Source organism: Pseudopipra pipra, chromosome W, assembly GCF_036250125.1.
Source record: "Pseudopipra pipra isolate bDixPip1 chromosome W, bDixPip1.hap1, whole genome shotgun sequence".
In the NCBI taxonomy this organism is placed as follows: domain Eukaryota; kingdom Metazoa; phylum Chordata; class Aves; order Passeriformes; family Pipridae; genus Pseudopipra; species Pseudopipra pipra.
The window spans coordinates 14,830,831-14,847,210 of NC_087580.1; the positions used below are offsets into that span (position 1 = coordinate 14,830,831).

The window sequence follows — 16,380 nt, forward strand, 5'->3', positions numbered from 1 at the left end:
AGGGGGGCAGAACAGGCCCAGGATGGATCGGGAATGGGGACCCCGCTGTGTCCCCCCTGTGTCAACCCGCTCTGGGGGGGCTTTGGGAGGGCACCTGCCCCTCAATAAAGCACCCAGCTCACACCAAAAGGTGCTGGGACACCCCAAAAGCTTCCCCAGAGCTCCCCAAGGACCCCCAAACACATTCACAGTCCACCCAGGACCCCCCCAACCCCTTTTCTGGGGGGACTTCTCTGGGCACTGGTGGTGCTGGGAGCCCCCCTGGCTGCAGGCGAGGAGCTCTTGGGTGAGTGGGGGGTGGGAAGGGGACGGTCGGTGGGAAAAGGGGGGTCAGAGGGGATAACGGGGTGGTGGGACCCCAAACTGAGTGGGAGGGGAGTGGGACACAAAAGCAAGAATTCCTAATTAGAGATGGATGGAACCATCAGGGGGTTCATTTGGGGTGGAATGAGTGGCCAAAGCTCTTCCTGCAGGTGGGGCACTGGTAGGGCTTCACTTACTGGTGGGTCTCTTGGTGTCTTGTCCAGTTAGAGCTCTGGGTGAAGCTCTTTCCACACTCCCCAATCTTGTAGGGCATCTCCCCAGTGCGGATGCGGGTGGGTGACGAGGTGGGAGTTCTGTTTGAAGCCCTTCCTGCAGTCGGTGCAGCAGAAGGGCCTCTCATTGCTGTGAATCCGCTCATGCAGGAGGAGATTGGAGCTGGTGTGAAACCTCCTCCAACATTCTCCACACTGGTAGGGACGTTCCCCGGTATGGATGAGCTGGTGTTTGCGGAGGTGGGAGCTTTGGCTGAAGCTTTTCCCACATTCCTCACTCATGTTGGGCCGTTCCCCAGTGTGGATGCGCTGGTGTTTGCGGAGGTGGGAGCTGTCCCTGAAGCTCTTTTCGCATTCCCCACATGAGTGGGGCCATTCCCCAGTGTGGATGTGCTGGTGTCGGAGCAGGTGGGAGCTCTTCCTGAAGCTCTTTCTACACTCCAAGCACCTGAAGGGCTTCTCCCAGCTGGGAGGCTGCTCAGGCTCCACCAGCTCAGAGCTCCCCCTCAAGCTCTGGCCGCCTTCTCGGCACAGGCTGAGTCTTTCCTCCTCAGAGCACCCTGGGCTGAGCAGGTCAGGGCAGTAGTAATAGTCAGTGAGTCTCCAGATGCCAATGCAGTTCTCAGAGCACAGTCTGGAACGGAGGAACTCGCAGCACAGGTTGACGATGCCCATGACGTTGGACTGGTCTGCTGCAACCAGCAAACTCTCTTTTGTGTCTATTCCTGGTTGCTGATTGATGCTGGGGACCTGAGGGAGCCTCTGCAATCCCCTCTGTGGGGCACAATCTCCTCTCCAGAGCTTGACTCAGTGCAGACTTTGCAGGGGAATCTGTGCTGGCAGCCCGAGTATGTCCTGACCCCCCATGCTCCCCCCAGGATATTTGGGATGAGTTCCCCCTTCCCGGTCACCTGTGGGATGGGGGGGCGATTGTTCTCCTGCTGTGGAAAGGGTTGGCAGAGGGGGGCTAAGGGGAGGGGGGAGAGCGGGAGTGGGGTTGCCATGAGGGTGCCTTGGTGTCCCCATGCCTTGATCCCTGGAGAGTGAGGGAGGTTGGAGAGAGGGGGGAGCTGCAAGAGCCCTGAGAGCCTGGAGAGGGCCGCACGGAGAAGGGGAAGCCTGGACAGTGGGGACATCTGGGATCCCAAGGACAACAAAGTGGAGAACCTGGAGAGGGGGAATGTCTGGGAATGTGGCACCTCGAAGGCAAGAATCAGAGATCTTGGAGATGGATGGAACCATCAGGGGTTCATTTGGGGTGGAAGGAGCGGCCAAAGCTCTTCCTGCAGGTGGGGCACTGGTAGGGCTTCACTTACTGGTGGGTCTCTTGGTGTCTCGTCAAGTTAGAGCTCTGGGTGAAGCTCTTCCCACACTCCCCACACTTGTAGAGCCTCTCCCCAGTGTGGAGAGTTCTGTTGGAAGCCCTTCCCGCAGTCGGTGCAGCAGAAGGGCCTCTCATTGTGTGAATCCGCTCATGCAGGAATGCAGGAGGAGACTGGAGCTGGTGTGAAATCTCTTCCCACATTCTCCACACTGGTAGGGACGTTCCCCAGTGTGGATGCGCTGCTGTTTGCGGAGGTTGGAGCTGTCCCTGAAGCTCTTTTCGCAGTCCCCACATTGGTAGGGCCGTTCCACAGTGTGGATGTGCTGGTCAGTGAGGAGCTGGGACTTCTGTCTGAAGCTTTTCCCGCATTCCCCACATGGGTAGGGCCATTCCCTAGTGTGGATGTGCTGGTGTCAGAGCAGGTGGGAGCTCTTCCTGAAGCTCTTTTCACACTCCAAGCACCTGAAGGGCTTCTCCCTGCTGGGAGGCTGCTCAGGCTCCACCAGCTCAGAGCTCTGGCTCAAGCTCTGGCCGCCTTCCCGGCACAGGCTGGCTCTTTCCTCCTCACAGCACCCTGGGCTGGCTTTGGAGCCCCTCCTGCGGGGGGATCTCCGGCCCTTTTCCTCCCCGCTGCCTTCCTGCGCCGGGGAGCCCTTCAAAACAGCCTCTCCCACCAGGCTCTCAAGGGGGATTTGTCCTCCGGGCTCTCCGTCCTCAGCTCGGGGCCTGGGGTAGGAAGCAAGGACAGGGAGGGGATTGGCCTCCGGCCCACAGGGAAGGCCAAGGACATCCCCCCAACTCCGGCCCCGGCAGGACGGCGGCGCCAGCGGGGTTGTCCTGCAGCCGGGGCCATGCTCGGCTGACAGAGCCAGCACAACACCCGCCCAAAGGGGCACTGACTGCCTCCTCACCTGCCTGGGGGGCCCAAGGCATCTTCCTCTTCCTCGCAGCCTCCTCATCCATCCGCCCAAGCTTTGGGAAGGACAAATCCTGATGGGGGGGAAAACAAGGGCTGAGCACGTTGGTTTGGGGGTTCCTCCTGCCCAAGTCCATCTCTAGAACTCATCGGGCATCATAAAAACCTCCAAAACAGCAAGAATCAGCCCAGAAAAACTGAAACCACCAAGATTCAGGCAAAAATCCCTTTCAGAAATAGCAAGCAGTGCAGGAGGAGCCTCCCAAGCAGCAGTTGCAGGGCAGCAGGGACCGACCTGAGCTGCCTTTGGTGCCCAGGAACTCCCCCCACACAGCCCCTCTCCTGCCCCGAGGGACCAGCAGAACAGGGGGAGCCCAAAGGACTGGACTGGAGGAATTGAACAGACATTTTGGGGCCATTTGATGGACGTTTTGCAGGGGTGGTGCACAGACTAAGGGAAGGAGACCTGTGTGTTCTAGCAAAGAATGGGAAGGGGCTGGTGGGTGGTGAAGTTGTATTGAGTCGTGTGGGGCCTGGGCATGATGGGACTGGTGTGGAATAAGGGCCAGAATGTGCTGCTTTGGGCCGGGGTGGAGTTAATTTTCTTTGCAGGGGCTGCTGTGGGGCTGGGGTTGGGCTTGTGCTGAGCACAGGCTTGAGAACACAGAGGTGGTTTGGTTAGTGCTGAGCCTCCCCAGAGCCAAGGCCTTTCCTGCCCCTGGCACAGACACACTGGGGAGGGGCTGGGGGTGTGTAAATAAATCCTTGTGTTTCCAGTACTGACCTGAAGTAGGTACTGCAACAAGAGAGGATGAGCTTGTGAGCTTTGAATTCAACTCCATCCACACTTATGATTGCATCACAGAGTTTCCCCTCAAGGCAATAAAACTACTTCTGAACCAGCAGAGTCTTCTGGGTGCTGTGGTTGACTGGACACGACGAGAAGTCCAGCTGGTCAGGGAAGTCCAAGACTGGGCGGGCACCAATGGCCCGGATTGGCACAGTGAGCTTTTCTCTTTCGCTGATGCAGACAAGCTGGTGGAAATGATCCTGCAGGAAAAGAGACTGGCACAGCATTGAGGGCATTGAGTGCCATCCTCATGGCAGAAGAAAAAGACCTGTTTTCTATGACCATTTGTGGGCATGAATTTACCTCTTCCACCCCAAAAATGACCACTAATTCATACTAATAAAGGCTGGAGAACAGAGCATGTGAAAAAGCATCATTTTTGCTCCATTCCAATGGGAAAGAATAAAGTTTTCTGGATCATCTTTTTGTTCCTCTGGTATTTTCCATATTTAAATCCCTTCCACTGAACCTAGAGACGGCTAAACATCAACACCCCTCCCTGTCATTTCCCTGCTGTTCCATCTGCCTCTTCCCCCGTGAACGTTCAAGAACAGGCATGGAGGGAAAGCACAGCCCTCTAGGCCCAGCTGCAGGGCCTGGCAGCACCACGCCGTGCCAAGGTGTGACCAGCTCCAGGCTGCCTGCCCCCAGCCCAGAGCCGACCTCACAGCACGGGCTGGGCTATAACCAGTGTGCAACAAACGCCCTGGCTTTAGAGAGAACGTTCCTCCAAACTCACCTTGCTCCCCTCAGGGGTGAAAAGGATGTTTATAGTGCAAAATGAGCCCGGTGGGATCTGATGGCACACACCATTGAGGCCGAGCAACTTGAAATAAGGTGAGCTGTCCATGGTGACCTTCACCAGCTGAGTAACCTGCAGGAAAGACACAAAATGGTGATTTTGCCACTAATGGAAACAGGAGGAGGCCTGGGTGTGCCCTGGTGACAGCCTTCCTTGACCATTTTCCCAAAAGACTTTTAGCTCTGGAGGTACAAGCACAGGCTACACAAGGGTGAACTTGGATCCCTCTGCCTGGGCAAAGCAGCTCGGCCAGAGGCAGTAGGGCAGTGCCTGCTGGGAAGGAAGGTCAGGCACCAGCAGTATGGAGATAGAACACCTGAACCAAGTCATCCTCATTTCAACAAGCCCAGAGAATCTGCCTGCTTCTGCCTGCACACAGCCACGCAGCCCTGTTCCAGAGGGAGAATGTGCTACCTGAAGGCAAACCAGCACATTGGCCTGGGGGAAGGAAGAAATTCCCTTCTAACAGACTGAGGTGGAGTGGGGAAGTCCAGCTGTGGGGAGACAGTCCCATGGGCACACCAGCAGAGGAGACCAGACCCTTGGCCTTCCTGGGAAACTGAAGAGAAAAGGAGGAACACAGCAAGACAAAGAGACAAGCCCCGACACAATGAGATGGCAAAGAGAATTGAAATGGGCTGTAAAGAAGCAAGGGAGAAGCACAAGACACTGCCAGGAAAGGCTGGTGCAGAAGATGGGAGCAGTCAGCTTGCCAGAGTGAGGGAAAGCCAGAGGGCCCTGCAGGCTGGGCCTGTCAACTCTGGGCTTGAAAGGTTATTTTCTGCCTGGAGAAACATGAGCAGCACCGACTGACAGTGTGGTTTCATTATTAAAAGCCAGTCTCAGCTCTCCAGGGGCTCTTGCTGCCTGGTGACTGTGGCCAGGCAGCTGCCAGTGCAGGCAAGCCAGACTGCTGGGCATTCCTGCAGCCACCCTGCTGCCAGTTTCTGCCCTCAGGGGAACACAGGCACAGGGACAGCAAACAGGCATTTGCTAGCACACAGGCATCAACCCCTGAGCACCAAATCCCATCTCACAACCTCTAAACCAGGTGATTTGAACTCCCTGCTGTCTATTCCCACCAGCTTGCTCTTGGCACAAGAGTCATTTGAGAAACTGTTTCCTTGACTGAAATTCAAAAGGTCTCAGTTTTCCTCTTTACAGGGCAACACAATTGCTGACATTTTTCAACTTCTTCCTTCTCAGCTTTCGTGGGCAATTGCAAAACAATCACACTTGGTTCAAGTGAAGGTGGAAACCCTCAAGAGCCCATTGCTCTGGATGTCAGATACCAACAAGGCACGGCCAAAATTCGGGGAGAATCCTCAGCACGGGAAAATTCCCACCATCTTGCAAATCCAAGGTGGTGAATCTGGATGGGCCACAGCTGATACTTGCTCTGCTGTAAACCATGGGGGTTACACCACTCTCCTCTTCTTCTAGCACAGTGTTAAAGCGCCACATCCCAGCACTTACCTTGTCTCTATTCCTCAGAAGCAGGGCCGTTTCACAGACCTTGCCAAGGACATAGTTCTGAAACACCAGCTCGGATGGGACAGGCTCAAGCAAGGTCTTGTTCCAGTCAGGGGATGAGAACTGGAGAGGTGAGAGAGAGCAGGGAGAGGTTCAGCTGCGGGGAGGAAGGCTCGTGAATGACTCTCCTCTCTTGATCCCCGGTGAAGGACAGGCTCTTGGTGACTAGGTCTGCCCAGCTGCCACTGGGGGAACAGTAGCTCACCCACCTCTGCTCTGAGCTGATCAAAAGCTGCTGGACCACACCAAGCAGGCTCAAGCTGAGCAGCTCTTTTGGCAGGAGTTTCTCCAGCTTTCCTTCTCCAAAATGCCAGGCAGCGCTTACCTCCAGCACAGCCCTGTGCTAATGGGGTCCCAGAGCTCTGGGCACTCACTGAGCACTCAAGCAGTAAGTGAAACTCAAGAATTTACATCAGACTCCACAGGAAACAATTTTTGGGTGACCTTTACTCTGAGGCAGGGAGACTGAGGCCCACACAACTCCAGACTCTAGAGCTTAGACACCAGTAAGAAGAGAACAGCACCAGAGAAGGTTAAGGGCAAAAAGAAAGTACCACAGTAGATAGGGATAGGACAAATAAGGTGAGTGCTGCATGAGGATAAGGTTCAGCTCTTTTCTCAGCAGTGCTGGAGTTGTGTTAGACTGGGAGTAATTCCCTCAGGCCCTCAGCCTTCAAAGGCCAGCACTGCCACTGTGCAGGGAATCCTATGACCCACAGCATTTGCCAGTGACAACACCAAAGCAAGAGGTGGCTCTTTCAGTGGGACAATGGAAAATGGCAAGCTCGTGCCCTTGTGTCCTGCTCCAGCCTTCCCCCGCTATTGTGCCTTCGCCATGGTAGCTAAACTCCAGCAAACCCCACCAGCTTCAGCAGAAATTATTTGTGTTGGCTTAGCACAGATCAGGACTCCAGCATCTCACTAGGAGAACACGTTTTGCCTTTGCCCCAGCAGAAGGAACTCCACCACCACCAGCAGTTTGCAACGACAACAGGACCCAGACACTGAGGGGTTTCAATGAGCTGGAGGCAAGGCACGCAGCCTCTTCAAGTGTCACATCAAACAGCAAGGAAAAGGGCAGGAAAAGGCTACCTTGGAACTGGAGTTCTCACTCGTGCCTGGGGGCCGGACAGTCTTGGGCAGCTTTGTCTCCTGAGGGCTGTCCGGCTTCTTCCTGAGCCTGAGACCAACCTCCCTGAAGTCAAAGATGGTCAGCTGGAAGGCAAAAAAACCAGCAAGAGCCTCAGAAATGCCCTTGTTTAGAAAGGCTTTTCTTGTTCAAGTGGCTCTGATGAATCCTTTGTGATCACAGCCACCAGGACAGTCCTGGAAGTCCTGGACCTGCTGAAGTATTAAACATCACAAAATTAATGGTATAGAGCAGAACACACTTGCTCAGCCACGCTGTCATCCTGATTATCCTCCCTATGCCCTTGGGGGCATTTTTGGAGCCAATTTACACCTCTAATATTTTTTTCTTTCCTGGAGAGAGAACTGATTCTGCTTGCACATTGTAATCCTTTCAGAAGAACTTTCCCCCCTAGTTTTCCTCACTTGTTGTTAATATTTTTTCCTCTTAAGTTTAAAAATTAAAACCTTTGCTCTGAAAGAGAGTGAAGGAAGAATGAAGAAGCTTCAAACCAAGGAGAAAAACCTTAAAATCCGAACAGCACAACAAGTCTCCTCCTGCTGCATTAATGCCGCCTCACGAAACGGCGATGGCCTCTGCAGGCAGCTGCCTAAAAACACCCACGGCTTCTCGGGAACACAGACATGCAATTGTTATCTTTTTTTTTCCCCTAAAGCTTTCATTTTTCTCTTTACATTCAGCCTCTCAGTGACTCCCGAGAGCCCTCTGCAAAGCCATAAACTGACTTTTGGAGGAGCTTTTGGACACCCCCAGCAATGGAGCGGCGCTACGCAAATTGCGTAAGGGGGCCACCAATCCTGCGGCGCTACGCAAACAGCGTAAGGAGGGCGCCAGTAATGGCAATGGGGGAGTTACGTCAGTTGCGTAAAGCTACGCAAAAGGCGCAAGAGCCCTGCCCTCAGCACTACGCAAATGACGGGAGGGCCATGGTGGCTTCCTAAGGGCTCGCGGACCTTTCCCACTTCATCCCAGTCCTCTCCAAAGGGCTCCCACTTTGTCCCAGTCCCTCCCTAAGGGTTCCCAGTCCATCCCAGTCCCCTCCTAACGCCGTTGCCCTCAGCCCTACGCAAACGGCGTAAGAGGGCGCCGGTAACGGCAGGAGAGGGGCGCTACGTAAACTGCGTTAGGATACGCAAATGGCGTAAGCGCCCTGCCCTCAGCGCTACGCAAATGGCGGAGAGCCCCGGTTCCTTCCTCGGGGCTCCCAGTTTATCCCAGTACCTCCCAGTCCTTTCCTAAGGGCTCCCAGTTCATCCCAGCTATCGCCGCGTTCTCGCGCTTTCAGAATTTTCTCCCTCCGCTTCCCAACTATAAAAGGGACTTTCTGTGCTGAACACCGAGCCGGGAGCACTGACGGGCTCGGCACAGGGGCCCTGTGGTATTTGGTTTCTCTACAGTTCATGTTTTTATAATGAAGGGAGAAGGGTTAATAATCTGTCACAAAGGACTGGAGCTCTCAGAGCCAATTAGTCCTCCAGTGAACCATTTAGCTGCTGAAATGAATCCAGTCTCAGGCACGCAATGAGCAGGATTCGAGACAGAAAAGCCTGTGTGGGTACGCGGGGCATTGAGCTCCTGCAGATTTGTCCACAGGTGCAACTTGGTACATTTTAGTACTGAGTGCTTTTGATACACGAACTGGCCACCGAAACTCTCTTGGGTCATAACGTGCAAAGGTGGGACACCTTTATCCAGAACACGTAGACCACACAATTTCTCAAAGCTGGATCAGAATCTGTGCCAGCCTGTGGTGGAACCATGAAAGCCACCCCCAGGAGTTGCATTTCCCATTCGGATATCAGGTGGGGACAAGTCCTTGCCACAGGAATGGAAAATCCATAATGGGGTGGGAAGGGCCAAGATGCTGCCCTGGCAGAGAAGGGGGGATGTGCCACTGCAACATCTCCCAGCAATGCTGCTGTGGGTGGAAAAACACCATTAAGCTGGGACAAAGTCTAGGAAAGCAACAGCAGAGTCTGTCTCCCTCTAAATGTGATGTCTCCATCATCCAGACCCAAAGCCATGCTTTGGACCTCCCTGCACCAGTCTTGGTTTTCCAGCTCCTTAACTGCATCAGAACAAGGCCAAAAAAATTACTTCTTTTTATATTCTTGTAGTGGGTTGACCCTGGCCAGACACCAGGTACCCAATAAAGCCACTCTCACTCTGCTTCTGCAACTGGACAGAGGACAGAGAAAAAAAACAGCTAAGAATTCCTGAGTAGAGATAAGAGCTGGGAGAGGTCAGTGACTGATCACCTTCACGGGCAAAACAAGACTCCAAGTGGGGATAGTACTTATATTTATTACTAACAGGATAAGAGCCAAAGAGTGAGAAATAAAACAGTCTTAAAAACACCTTCCCCCACTTTCCTTCCTTGTTCTCCCTCCTCCCCCCCAGCAGGGAGATGCGAGGGGATGGGAATGGGGGTCACGGTCGGTTGTTGTTTCTGCCGCTGCTCAGGGAGAGGAGTTGGAGTCCTTCCCCTGCTCCCGTGGGGTCCCTCCCAGAGCAGTACCTCCAGCCCTCCTGGAGCAGACAAGCTCAGCCAAGCCAACCCTGGACACCCGTTGCCAGGCCCAGGGGCACCAGCTGCCAGGATCACCAGGGTGCTTTGCCTTTTACCTGTGCCCGGGACTGCACAGCCATCACATTCCCATCTGGTTCTGCTGTCCCCAGGCCAGAGCAGTGTCGGTGGGTACCCTCGGCAGCACAGGAGGAGCACAGGAGCAGTTCCCAGGGCCTGGGGAAGCAAAGTAGTTCATGGAGGTGCTGAGCTCTTCTCCTGGGTCCTTCTGCTTCAAGCCCTGAAGAGCCCTGGGGTGCAGCTTTGGCAACTTACCCCTCCTTTTCTGCCTCCTGCCTGCCTCCTGGACAAAGGAGGCAGTGCCTGTGTGTCTCTTCTAGCTCGGCCAATGCATTAAAGCCCTCCCATGATGGTGGTCTGATGGGAAAAGAAAACTGATGAGCTCCCTCTGTCCTGGAATTGGGCAGGTGCAGGGTGTCCCTGCCTTCCCACTGTGCCATCACAGCAGGGGATGGTGGCCCCACTCTGGCCACAGATGCAGCAGCTCTGGAAAGAGCAGAGCAGCCCCATCAGCAGCAGCCTCAGGGCCTCCTCCTTGTGCCAGAGCTGGTTGGAAGGGCTGGGCTTTCTTGCTTGGGGTCTGGGCTGAGCTCCAGCAAACCTTGCCTGGCCCAAATCTCCCTGCTCTTGTCAGGCTCTCACCTGCTGTGCTGCCCAGGAGACTATATCAGGGATCTCCCTTGCGCCAATATTCCAGTCTTCTAGTCGCTGAACCGGGATGTCAGGAGAGTTGCTGACAAAAAACTGCAGGAAAAGGACACTCACTGATGAGGAAAGACTGGCAGGGACTGCCTGTCAAAAAGTGGAGGGAGCCTGCAGAGCAACTCACCAGGCAGAGCTTGTGGACACAGAGCCCATTTATCTGGAGTTTTTCCGCACAAGATGTCCGGGTCAGCCTCTGATCGCTGACACAGCACGCATGCTGGAGGGAGAGAGACAGTGGCCCCGGGCATGGCACCTGTGCTGCCCACCCTGACAGCCCCTCTGCCAGGCTGCGGGAGGGGCACTTTGCTCTCACCTGGCTCCCTGTCTTCGGGGGCTTCCTGCCTGTCTTCGGGGGCTTGGTCCTCTCTCTGTTCAGGGGCTTCCTGTCTCTCTTCGGGGGCTTGCTCCCTTTCTTCGGGAGCTTGCTCATGTCTGTCTGCCATGGTGATGTCAGCAGGGCGTCTGTCCTCGGAACACCGAGGTCGCTTCCAAGGTGCTCCTCCACTGGTTCCGAGGCAGGAAACACTGACACGACCCCGATGTTACCTGACTGTCAGGGCTGGAGCTGCTCGTCTCCTGTGAGGGGGATTCCAGAGTCTCCTCTGATGTTGCCTGTTGGGTGCTATGGAGGTTGCTGGTCTGTGGTGCTGAAGATCCAGGAGATGGCAGCTGGGCACTGGGGCTGGGGCTGACGGTCTCCAGTGCTGGAGAACTGGGAGACAGCCCTGATAGCGCCAGGCTGGCTGTGTTGGGGCTGATGGTCTCAAGTTCCCTGGAGCTGTCAGAAGGCTCCAGTCCTGACAGTCAGGCCATGCTGGGGCCAGCAAGCTCTGAGTCATCTCAGGAGGCTGTGAGGGGAAGCAGGAATGTCAAGGCCACCCCAGGCCCAGCCAGGATAGGCCAGAGCAGTGCGGCTCTGCCAAACCCACCCTGGGCACCCACTGCCAGGCCCAGGGGCACCAGGCCCAGGGTTACCAGGTGCTTTGCTTCTTACCTGGCTCCCTCCCTTTGGGGGCCTCCTCCTCTCTGTCTGATGTGGGACATGTCAGTGGTGGGTCCCTGTCTCAGGGACCACGTCTGAGCGGTGAGTGGGGCTCCCAGCACTGGGTGCTCTAACACGGCTTCTCTCATGGCGACTTCGGAATGTTCTGCATGAGTTCCGGGTCCGACGCTGCTGGCAGGAGTGGTGTTGTCTTTGGGAAGTCCTGGCTGCTGTTTCCCTTGGGTTTCGCCTCCCAGCACTCGGCGCTGGCGTGCAGTTCCTGTCATGGGGACTTCTGCACCGGCCGGATGGATTTGGGGTCTGACGTTGCAGGCGGGAGCGGTTTCGCCTGCGGAATGTCCTTGAGTGTCTCTGCCTGGGCCTGCGCCTCCCAGGACTTGGTGCTGGCACATGGCTCCTGTCCTGGGGACTTCTGGACCAAAGTTGTGGAATTTGGGCCCGATGTTGCCGGCGGGAGTGGTTTTGCTGTCGGTCAGGCCCCCGACTGCTGGAGCAGCTGCTGTCCTCAGTTTCTGGGAAGCTGCTGTGGGACGACCCCGATGTTACCTGACTGTCAGGGCTGGAGCTGCTCGTCTCCTGGGAGGGGGATTCCAGAGTCTCCTCTGATGTTGCCTGTTGGTTGCTATGGAGTTTGCTCGTACTGGGGGTGATGGTCTCGTATTCTGTCGAGTCGTCAGAAGATTCCCTCATGAGAGCAACATGCTCTGGGTCTTAACTGGAGGCTGTAAGGGGAAACAGGAGGGACAAGATTGTTCCAGACCCAGGACAAGATAGGCCAGAGAGGTGCCCCCAGCCCTCCTGGAGCAGACAAGCTCAGCCAAGCCAACCCTGGACACCCATTGCCAGGCCCAGGGGCACCAGCTGCCAGGATCACCAGGGTGCTTTGCCTTTTACCTGTGCCCGGGACTGCACAGCCATCACATTCCCATCTGGTTCTGCTGTCTCCAGGCCAGAGCAGTGTCTGTGGGTGCCCTCGGCAGCACAGGAGAAGCACAGGAGCAGTTCCCAGGGCCTGGGGAAGCAAACGAGTTCATGGAGGTGCTGAGCTCTTCTCCTGGGTCCTTCTGCTTCAAGCCCTGCAGAGCCCTGGGGTGCAGCTTTGGCAACTTACCCCTCCTTTTCTGCCTCCTGCCTACCTCCTGGACAAAGGCACTCACTGGCATCGCAGTGCCTGTGTCTCTCTTCTAGCTCGGCCAATGCATTAAAGCCCTCCCATGATGGTGGCCTGATGGGAAAAGAAAACTGATGAGCTCCCTCTGTCCTGGAATCAGGCAGGTGCAGGGTGTCCCTGCCTTCCCCCTGTGCTGCAACCACAGCCACCTCGCTGTCCCTCCTCTTCCTTCTCCTCTCGTGGTCAGAAAACACTGGCACTGGGCCCGAGCCCAGAGTCCGCTTTTGTGCCCTTGGCCTCACGGGTCCCAGTGGCCACTGCACCGAGGCCTCCTCCAGGTGCTCCTACACTGTCTCTGCAAAAGAAGCGAGAGGCTTTTGCAACAGAGGGGGGCCTAGGGCCCCCCTACTGCCCCTGACTCCTGTCTCTGTCCCCCTTCTCCTCCTTTTGTCCAGTCCACTGCAGTCTCCTCCAAACGCTCCTTTGCTGATTCTGAGAAGCGCCAGGTGGCTGTGGTTGCACCACAGGGCCAAGAGCCCCAAGCCGTGAGGCTCTCCCTGGGCAGCGCTGTCCCTCCTCTTCCTTCTCCTCTCGTGGTCAGCAAACACTGGCACTTCTGCGGTGCCTCCCTACCTGCTCACCTCCTACCTTCTTCTCTTTGGGTTGCAGCCTCATGCTGGGAGGGTCCAAAAGGAACGTCTCTCTTTGTCAAGGTCTCCCGCTTCCCCCAGCAAATGCGTGCCGGGCAGCATTTGTTCTAAGTGTCCTCCTGTGTCTAGGCGGGAGGGGGATGACGGCAGAAGCGGCTGCTGCTTTAAGGCTTGTGGTCTGAGTGTCCCCGCGTGTCTTGGCGGGGTGGCAGTGGAAGCGGCCACCAGTTGGAGGTTTTGGTTCTAAGTGTCCTCACGTGTCTAGACGGGAGTGGGGTGACAGCGGAAGTGGCCGCTGCTCTAAGGCTTTGGCTCTTAGTGTAACCCCGTGCTCCAGAACTGGTGCACTCAGCTGCTTTCCTGCTCCCTCAGGGGTCCATGGCAGCACAGACAGGCAGTTACAGTAAACTCCCTGGTGACCTATGAACTTCTTGCACTTCTGAAAACAGAATCCATTTTCAAACATGCAACTGGAGAGGTCAATGGTACTCTATTCGAACAATAATATAAAGAATAATTTGCTTACTGTCTAACAAGATTACAACTTAGAAATTAAGAAACTTCAGGTGGAAGTGTGGAAAAGGAAAAGAAACAACTTTTTATTAACAAAATCTAAATAAGCAACAAATGGTGCAATCAAAAACTTTCAGAACAAACACAAAGTCCCAGTTCCCCAGGTGTGCTGGGAGAAACCTGTGGCAATCCAGGGAGGGGGGAGAGAAGGCAGGACTGTCCTGGCAGTTCAACAGCTGCTCACAACCAGCAAAGAAGAAGTCCCTTTTTCCCCACAGGCAGTCTTGAAAGCAGAATGCCTCGCTCTGAGATGGGTCGGTCTCTCTCTCTCAGTCGTTCTCCGCAAGGTGTCCTGTGGGGAGAAAAACTTCCCCTCAGGAAAAGGGAAGGAGGTGGCCAAAAACCAGGTCCCTGACCAAACCCAAAAGGACTCCCCCAGCTCTCCCTGCGGCCACAAACTGCCCCGGGAGATCTCCCTCTCTCCCCGCTCCTGCATGTGCGGCCCCGCTGTGCCCCCACCCCGTCCCCAACAACAGGGGCAAGTGCCGGATTCTGCCCTGGGATGGGGCAACCCCGCATGGACGGACAGACTGGGAAGGAGAGGCTGGAAAGCAGCGCTGGGAAAGGGCCCTGGGGGTGCTGGTGGGTGGCCAGTTGGCCCTGAGTCAGCAGTGCCCTGGCAGCCAGGAGGGCCAAGCCTGTCCTGGGGCCATCAGGCCCAGCATGGCCGGCTGGGCCAGGGAGGGGATTGTCCCGCTCTGCTCTGCCCTGGGGCGGCCTCACCTGCACCATTGGGGCAGTTTGGGGGGACACAATGGAAGGGAGAGATTGAGCCATTAGAGGGTGTCCAAAGGAGGGCAACGAGGATGGGGAAGGGCCTTGGGGGGAAGGCGTGTGAGGACACTGAGGGCACTTGGTGTGTTCAGCTGGAGAAGAGGAGACTGAGGGGAGACCTCACTGCAGGTCCAACTTCCTGGGGAGGGGCAGAGGAGGGGCAGGCCCTGAGCTCTGCTCTGTGTGGACCAGGGACAGGTCTGAGGGAATGGCCTGGAGTTGTGTCAGGGGAGGTTTAGGTTGGATCTTAGAAAAGGATTCTTCCCCCAGAGGGTGGTTGGCACTGAACAGGCTCCCCAGGGCAGTGGGCACAGCACCAAGGCTGGTAGAGCTCAAGAAGTGTTTGCATGATCCTCTCAGGCTCATGGTGTCACCCTTGGGGATGGGCCTGTGCAGGGCTAAGGGTTGGACTGGATGATCCTTGTGGATCCCTTCCAACTCAGCATATTCTGTGATTCTGGGATTATCAACCCTGTGTTCAGCACAAAGCCAAAACACAGCCCTGCACTGGCCATGGGGAAGAAATTTAACTGGACTCCCCCTGAAACCAGCACACCCTTTAGGGGCTCTCACAGAAACATCCCACAGTCCATTTGCTATCTGGAACCAGTGACTCTGAGTTCCTGCTTCTCCAGCCCCAGGGATGGTCTCCTTGTCTGCTCATTCCTCCACACTCTCTTCTCAGTGATGGCATCTTAACCAGACAAGCTCCTGGGAATAATTTACTTGTAAGTCTTCAATTCTTTTGTGGTTAATTAGACAGATCTCAGAAGTGCATTCAAAGTGAATATCTTGCATTAATAAAACCATTAAAAAAGATGTCTTTTTTGTGTCCTGTTTACTTTTTTCCTGTTTTAACATTGATATCAGCAATCCCCAGTCGATATTGATCATGGGCACCTCCTAATTCAGTCTGAATACATCAGAAAATCAGGACCCTTTATGTCTGACAATCCATCAGACTTTGTCCCTATCCCCACCCCACCATTCCCTCATCAAACCCCTGGCACTCAAAGCAGCCTTGGGCAAATCTGAGCTCCCTCCACTCAAGGCTGGACCTGCAGGTTTCAGCTCCTTGGCACCAACTCCCACCTGCTTGGCTTGGAGAGAGAGCTGCCCGAGACACAGAGGGATGTTCATTTATTGCCAGCAAACAAAACCAGAGGAAGGCACAGCTCAATAAAACCCAGAAGTCCTTCCCCTGCTGTATATTAGGTCCACATTGCCTCCAATGAAGTCCTCTTTGCACAGTAGATAGTCTTAGACCAATGGCAAACACCTTCTGTGTCAAGCACAGAGCCCAAGGTCCCCCCAACACTCCCTGCCCCGCATTCTGTCCATATTTGCCCTTTGCACAGAGGGAGTCACACACTGAAGTCACAAGATCCCTCAGTCCACAGAGGGAGGAAAAGAGACAGTGAAAGAATTTCTGTGTTGTGCAGAGCTAAATCTGCACTCATCCCAATATTCTGGGCTTACAGGACCTTTATCAAACACATTCTGCAGCATCTCTTCACTGGGCAAACATCTGTGGGGATGGCCAGGCCCAAGGAGTGGTGGGCAATGGAGTTCCAGCCAGGGGTGTTCCCAGGGCTCAGCACTGGGCTCAGGGCACTTCAATCTCTTTCTCAATGATCTGCACAAGGGCATCGAGTGCAGCCTCAGGCAGTTCCCAGGGCGCACCAAGCTGGGGGGAGTGTTGATGTGCTGGAGGGCAGGAAGGCTCTGCACAGGGATCTGGACAGGCTGGATCCATGGGCCCAGGCCACTTGGAGGAGGTTCAACAAGGCCAAGTGCCGGGTCCTGCCCTGGGGTCACAACCACCCCAAAGCCCTGACCATGCCCTGCAACTGCTCCCCACAGCCT

At 55.4% G+C, this 16,380-nt stretch overlaps 1 protein-coding gene and 1 pseudogene across 1 annotated transcript in view; one reads left to right on the forward strand and one right to left on the reverse strand.

Annotated features, from left to right (window-relative positions):
• LOC135404871 (hydrocephalus-inducing protein homolog) overlaps positions 1 to 16,380 on the forward strand; it is a 271,661-nt gene that overhangs the window by 157,727 nt on the left and 97,554 nt on the right. The window lies entirely within an intron of this gene.
• Positions 433 to 1,211, reverse strand: LOC135406317 (gastrula zinc finger protein XlCGF49.1-like; annotated as a pseudogene).